Source organism: Rutidosis leptorrhynchoides, chromosome 3 (assembly GCF_046630445.1).
Source record: "Rutidosis leptorrhynchoides isolate AG116_Rl617_1_P2 chromosome 3, CSIRO_AGI_Rlap_v1, whole genome shotgun sequence".
NCBI classification, from domain to species: domain Eukaryota; kingdom Viridiplantae; phylum Streptophyta; class Magnoliopsida; order Asterales; family Asteraceae; genus Rutidosis; species Rutidosis leptorrhynchoides.
This window is the reverse complement of record NC_092335.1, coordinates 395,965,424-395,972,865: the sequence shown is the minus strand read 5'-3', so window position 1 is coordinate 395,972,865 and position 7,442 is coordinate 395,965,424. Positions and strand designations below refer to the sequence as shown.

The following is a 7,442-nucleotide window of genomic DNA, read 5'->3' as shown; positions in this document are numbered from 1 at the left end:
GAGGTCTGACACATCATCAACGACTGTGCGAGGGTTCCTGGATTATGCAACGAATTGCAACTTTGAGATGCCTAGAACTGTTTATGATGACAATATGGGTCATGCTTGGAATCATGAACCCGGACCTTCAAATCTTTCCATGATGGATGCAAACACGTACTCTCAACCACAAGTAAGATTTTAAAAATAGGAGTAATATTGTTTATGCATATACTTGTAAATGGTTCGATGTGTTTGTGTTTTATCTTTATAGGGTGAAATGGGTCGAACGTTACCTAAGTGTATTCATATAGCTTTGAACGTCCTGAATTAATATTATTCTATTAAACGAACTTTGTATTCTTTATCCTAAAGATCTAATATAGGATGCAACTGTTTTTATAAAAAAGGAAAAAAAAATTAATATTGGAGTAAGCAAGATGGGTGGGTCCAAATAGAAACGGGTTGTTGGCTTAAAACATGAACCTATAGGTTTTCGACGTAACTAAAATTTTATCAGTGAATGCTTATTAATTAACGTATTCCAGTCAACTGGATCATGTTATCTCTGTATGCGTCATTTTAACCAAGTATGATGACACGAGTTTGCCAACGAAGCATTGCTTCAACGGTATCCCCTTCACATTGTGTGTTGGGGCTGAGGATTAGGTCATGGGTTCGAGTCTCGCTCTGCCCATCCTATTAATTAATCTGCCTGAAATATGGATATCCAGATTGACCTCAGGGGGGTTTTCTCCCGGATCCATTCATGATTCAAACTCGGTCCGCCTGCCCCTCGGGATGGTTAAAGGATCGGGTTCCTGTAATGCGATTCGGGTTTTCTCCCGAACGCGTGTGTGGGTGCAAATGATGAGTGTCGTTGAAATAAATGATACACTGATGCAAGCTTGCCGTTCAAAAAAAAAAAACAAATGATGACACGAGTTTATGTCAATTCAACTGTATCCATGAGCAGGAAGGCGAACTTTATGTTAATTTATTTAACAGTTTCTCATAAAACAATCATCCGTTTGAACTTCGACTGCAGGTTGCACCACCAACTATAGGATTGAGTAAAGCAGTCAAGATCTATATAATTTTAAGTCACAATTGACAATATTGTTACTTAAAAGTAGTAACTAAGCATATCGTAGATCGGTCCAACACTTCTCAATAAAAGGGAGAAATTACACTTTCATATTGATTTTACAACAAAGCGTCCACCAAAAGACGATGTCTAAATGGACAAACAAGGTTTATAAAAACATATGTACATCCAATATAATATGATCAATGTGTAGATGTGCTTTTCTAATGAAAAAGCTTGAAATACAGGATAAAAATAACTGCAAGCACAATGGCTCCAATCAAGGAACCAAGGATCCAATTGTTCTTTGACATCCTTCTTGACATGGATGTCAACACTTTCTTGCTCTTGTCAATTGCATCATCAACACCATGAAGCTACCAAAACAAGTATAAAATTAATCTATGAATAAAATAAAAAACGAACTAACTATTAAAATTTACGCAACTGATTGAGTTTTGGTAAAATCTTGTGCTAAAGAGCATGGAGATTCGAGTTCTCGGCCCCTTCAAATCTCTGAGTAACATTCCGTTGAGTAAACAATTAAAAATGCCCCACGAAATAATATGTTTTTTCACTTAAACATGAAACATCACAATCAAGTTCACTGATTATAGCTAACAAATTATTCCTCTTAAACAAGATTTTATCTTGAGAAGCTTTACATTTTCCTTTGAAAAAAATGTTGTCTAACAAACATCGTTCATATTAATCATGATTGTGACTATTGAACAGTCTATCAAAAGTGTATGTTTATATAAAAGTCCATTACAACCAATACCCTCTTTAGTGCCATAGAAGAAGAAATATGCAGCTCGTAAAATACCTTTTTGCGTGGGAATTTAAAAGAGTGTCACGTTGTTGATGCAAATCTTCGAGAATTGAAATGACAAGCTCCTCTGTTTCAAAGGCAGCTCTCCTGCTAACCTACTTTTTCTCGCTAGATTGATTTAGTCTCAATTGTGGTATCACCTCGCTGAGCTTTTTCCATTAATTTAAGTAGCTTAGACCTTTGGTTGGCCAGGCAAGACAAACAGAAAGAAAAATAGTACTATGAAATATGAAAAAAATTGAACTAGAGTATTGTGCAGGGGCTGCGCGAACGCAAGCCCCCACTACCACAAATTATGACCTAGGCTCGACCACTTGGGCCGAGCTTAGGCTGGCACCCCTCCAAAGTGCAATGGAAGTCACCAACCTAAGCCATGGACCTTCATGATTGTCCATTGACTTAGTCCAGGTAAGTATCTAACTCAATTGCCTGCCTCTCTTTTTATATTCCCTATATCTCATTTAGCTTTTCTCTTTCCACCGATGTGGGATGCTTTCAATACTCACCCAAACTTATATGTTTCGTGCAGGTCATGAGCTGCGTTGTTAAGAGGTAAGGTTACTTTTGTATTTGATTTTATGTTTAAATGCAGTTTTTTTTTTTTTTTTTAAATGTGATAGATGTGGAGTATCACTTTAAGATAAGGAATTTCTTTTATTTAAATTAGAGTAGCTTTTGTTGAAAAACAATTGCTGAAATTTTTATGGTTTTCACTACTTTAGTCTTGTGCTCTTTTAGTTGGAATGTGATGTAACAAAAAGCAACAAAATAGTCACACATAAACTCAAAACTTGAAGAAGGAATGGTTTGAATAAAAAGTAATCCTTGAATTTAATCATACATATGCAATGGTCGTAATTATAGGTAACTCATCTTCAGCTATGTTTCTTAGTCTAATAGTGATGCTACTAATCAAGAGGTTGTTCAAAAATTCCCAGTGGCAATTTTTATTGTTTATTTTTAAGTTCGTTTAATGTATTTATTTTTACTTATAGTTTGTGCAAATCTCACTTTTTACTGCTTAAAGTGTAAGTCCATGTATGTAAATGTTTTCTATGTCTACATGTGCTTAAGATCAACTGTTGATACTTGACATTCACATGTGGTATCTTTCATCATAAGGCTCCACCATGGGATTCTTAAACTGTATCATGGATTGAGATGTGAAGCGTTGCATCTTTCATCTTAAGTCAATGGCAATTATTAGGTAAAATTATTCAGATGTTATTTTTTGTGATTAATAACAACAAAATTAAAGATTTTTAACGATGATCTTTCGATAACTTAGCTAATACTATAAGTACTATCAAGAATCAAACGATGGTCTTTCCAAAGGGTACCAAACCCATTGGAATTTGTGTTGATCACAATAAATTTTATCTACTCAAAAGTCTAATGGTTTGTTTATGATTGAACCTTCAGTTAGCTCGGATTGGATGAGACTACATCTATGATTGAACCTTTAGTCTAATGAGTGATTGAACCTTCAGTCTAATGGTTTGGCACATGAGATATCAACTTGCAAGTTGAACTTGTCTACAAGCTTAGATAAGTAATAAGTAAATAAAATGTTAAGATGTTTTTGTTGGAATAAGGTGTGTGGGGTTTTTGGGACATCACCCACTAATAGTATATGTTTGAACATGTTATCTTAAATTTCAAAAGTAGAGTGTATTTATGAACTTAATTGATGCATAACGTTCCATTTTATGAATATTGTTACTATACAACAAATCTTTTGTACCTGTAGATATGCGTTTTTTGGTACTACTTTGCTCAATAACTATAGGGAAATATTATCTGAATGTCGAGGTTACTACAACACATGCAAAATAAAAAAATTATTCACATTTACTCGCGTAAAATTAATAAATGCTTAATCCAATAAAGTAGCCCCGCGAATTCGCGGTCACTAAGCTAGTATTATTATTAATTAATATATCAATAGAGCTCAAGGATTTATTTATGGGGATGATTCTAACACACCATTTTTTGATCCTCACACATCTATTTTAACCTTTTACTCTTCTAATAATACTCCATTTCTTTAAATTGGTGTGTGAGGATCAAAAAAGTGTGTGTGAGAATCATCCCCCTTTATTTATATTTATATTATATTCATATTTATTTATTCATAAAAAAATTTGCGCCATCGCACACATCCATCGTCGACGTCCATCTTCCCGTTCTCTGATTTTACGCTGATACGAAGTTGGATCTTTTCACATTATTCGCCTACATCCTTCTATCACTTCCCAGGTTAATTTTAATTTGAAGTTCTAATATGTAATAAATTTGTAAGTTCGTGCTAAACCGTTTTGATGCAGATAAAGACATAAATCAGTAGGAGTTATGCAGTTTGACACCACTTGAACGCCACAATTTACAATTTGTGAGGTGTCAAACTTTTACAACGAACTAATATACGACTGAGCCATCTATGTCACAAATGCAGGTTGAGATTGGTAAACAATATCCTAGCTGCAGTTTACTCTTAACAACTTTTTTTGAAAGGCAAATAAACAATGTATTAAACAAAAAATGTGTAATACAATTGTATTTCTTTTTTTCGGAATCAACGGGAAATATGGTTGTTGGCTGTTGCAAGTGTTGAGATTGATCATGGTATTGCTAAGGATTTTGATTATACTGAAGTGGAAAGTGGATTTGCGAAAAGTGAATTTGAATTGCTTTACATTGAGTGGTGTTGTTTGTTTCTTAAACTTATATGATTAGAATTATCTGTTTCTTTTGATGTTAAATGTGCCAAAATTTTGGACTTTCAAAAATTACAAATTTATGTGGTTTACATGCGTTGATGCTCACTTGAAACACTATTATGAACATAACGATATTCATTTGTCTTGTGTTATCTGATAGTTTAGGGAAACATGTGATGTTTTCGCTGGAGTTAATCCTTTGGTTATATCAACTAGAGTTGGTCCTTTGGTATCTGATTTTTATGTCTTATTTGGGCGTGCACATCGTTGCCCATTTCACACACACACACGCACAAACACACACAAAAGATCTTTATAGTTCGATACACCCAAGCAGTCGTGTTAAATATTGTTGCTTCAATACTCCCAAACAGTCCATTAAAACATGAAATTGATCCTAATACGTCAGTCTTTTAGTTTTTTGTTTTATAGTTGCTTCATTTAAAATGCCGAATGGGTACTACAATGGGGTTCCACTAATTCAAAATTTGACTGCTGATCAATATATAAATATGGCCTAACCGTGAACCAGTCTGCCTATGTACAATTGTATTTTTAGGTATAGTAATCCTTTTAGGTATAGTAATCGTGCCACAAACTGTCAATGTTTATACATACGTGTAAAGAAAGTAGAATTATTAACTTGATGTTTACACATGTTTCAAAGGAGCAAAAGTAAACTTGCTATTTCAAATTTGTAACTTTTAGTGTAGTTGATTCGTTTTCTTTGTCTAATAAGTTATTTTTACCATCTTAAGTCACAACAAAGTGTGGTTGAAAAGCGCAGCGCGGACCAAGTATGATGACACGAGTTTATGTCAATTCAACTGTATCCATGAGCAGGAAGGCGAACTTTATGCTAATTTATTTAACAGCTTCTCATAAAACAATCATCCGTTTGAACTTCGACTGCAGGTTGCACCACCAACTATAGGATTGAGTAAAGCAGTGAAGATCTATATAATTTTAAGTCACAATTGACAATTATGTTACTTAAAAGTAGTAACTAAGCATATCGTAGATCGGTCCAACACTTCTCAATAAAAGGGAGAAATTACACTTTCATATTGATTTTACAACAAAGCGTCCACCAAAAGACGATGTCTAAATGGACAAACAAGGTTTATAAAAACATATGTACATCCAATATGATCAACTAGTTCGGTCCGGCCCGAGCGATGCGGCGGGGGCTTTCGACATGTGTATTCATATTTAACGTAGCTTTATGTATTTACAGAAGGGAAAACGGCTCATGTGTTAAGCGCCGTTGTTGGTGTTGCGGTCTTTACTGTTTTTTAAAATCTGTCCGGTTCAAACGTAGTTAGTTTCGTTTTGTTGATACAATTATTTCGAGTCTGACGGTGCTGGCGAAAAAATATAACTCGCGGCGAACAGGAAGATACAGGTTGTCGTTGTTTTTAACGTTTTTTAAAAAGTTTCCGTTTCAAACGTACTTTTAATCGAAAAAATTTAGCTCGCGGCGAGTGGAAAGATACGTGGCCGTCGTGTTTAGCGTTTTTTGATAAGTGACCGTTTCGCGTATAGTTAGTCTCGTTGTGTTCGTAAGATTTTTTCGAGTTGAACGGTAGTCTCGGAAAAATTCAACTCGCACCGAGCGAGAAGATATGGCCCGTTATAAATTCGGGTGGAATTATTTTCTTTTATTTTAATAGAATTATATATTTACACTTTTTACCCTAGAGAAAGTGTAAACTTGAGGGGCCGTTGTGTAAATATAGTCGAATTTGGGAGACCGGTTGTAATGTGAACGTAAACTTAAAACTACAATCGCTTTGAACTAAAACTACAATGTTTCCGATGACATTTAGTATATAAGGGTTAATAAATTCGGGTGGAATTATTTTCTTTTATTTTAATAGAATTATATATTTACACTTTTTACCCTAGAGAAAGTGTAAATTTGAGGGGCCGTTGTGTAAATATAGTCGGAAAGTGTATGTTTATATAAAAGTCCATTACAACCAATACCCTCTTTAGTGCCATAGAAGAAGAAATATGCAGCTCGTAAAATACCTTTTTGCTTGGGAATTTAAAAGAGTGTCAAGTTATTGAGCTTGTAATTAATCTTCAAGAATTGAAATGACAAGCTCCTCTGTTTCAAAGGCAGCTCTCCTGCTAACCTACTTTTTCTCGCTAGATTGATTTAGTCTCAATTGTGGTATCACCTCGCTGAGCTTTTTCCATTAATTTAAGTAGCTTAGACCTTTGGTTGGCCAGGCAAGACAAACAGTTTGAAAGAAAAATAGTACTATGAAATATGAAAAAAAATTGATCTAGAGCATTGTGCAGGGGCTGCGCGAACGCAAGCCCCGACTACCACAAATTATGACGTAGGCTCGACCACTTAGGCCGACCTTAGGATGGCACCCCTCCAAAGTGCAATGGAAGTCACCAACCTAAGCCATGGACCTTCTTGATCGTCCATTGACCTCGTCCAGGTAAGTGAGCATTTCAATTGCTTGGTTCCCATTTTATACTACCTATATCCCCTAATGCTTTTCTCCTCCCACCGATGTGGGATAAACTTAATATTCACCAAAACCTTTTTATACTTCAACATTACCATTTTCAAGTCTTACAATTCTTTTATAATTTCCTTTCAATTAAAATTAAAATATATATATATAATAAATAAAACTCCCAACAGGATGTTAAAACAACTTTCATTGAATGAATCAGAGTATAAATTAGATATACGAACTTATCGGTTTAAGGATGTTAACTGTGTATCTTTATATTCAACACCAAGTGGAGGTGCACAACTAGAAATTTGTACCGAATGAGTATTACTTTTGATTTACAT

General features: G+C 34.7%; 2 non-coding genes across 2 annotated transcripts; both read right to left on the bottom strand.

Moving 5' to 3' along the window:
• Positions 1–2,153: 2,153 nt before the first annotated feature.
• LOC139903687 (U1 spliceosomal RNA) lies at positions 2,154–2,314 on the bottom strand. Its single transcript, XR_011778492.1, has one exon. It is a non-coding gene; the product is annotated as a U1 spliceosomal RNA (small nuclear RNA).
• Positions 2,315–6,924: 4,610 nt separating this feature from the next.
• LOC139903683 (U1 spliceosomal RNA) lies at positions 6,925–7,085 on the bottom strand. The gene has a single exon (XR_011778488.1). It is a non-coding gene; the product is annotated as a U1 spliceosomal RNA (small nuclear RNA).
• Positions 7,086–7,442: the final 357 nt, after the last annotated feature.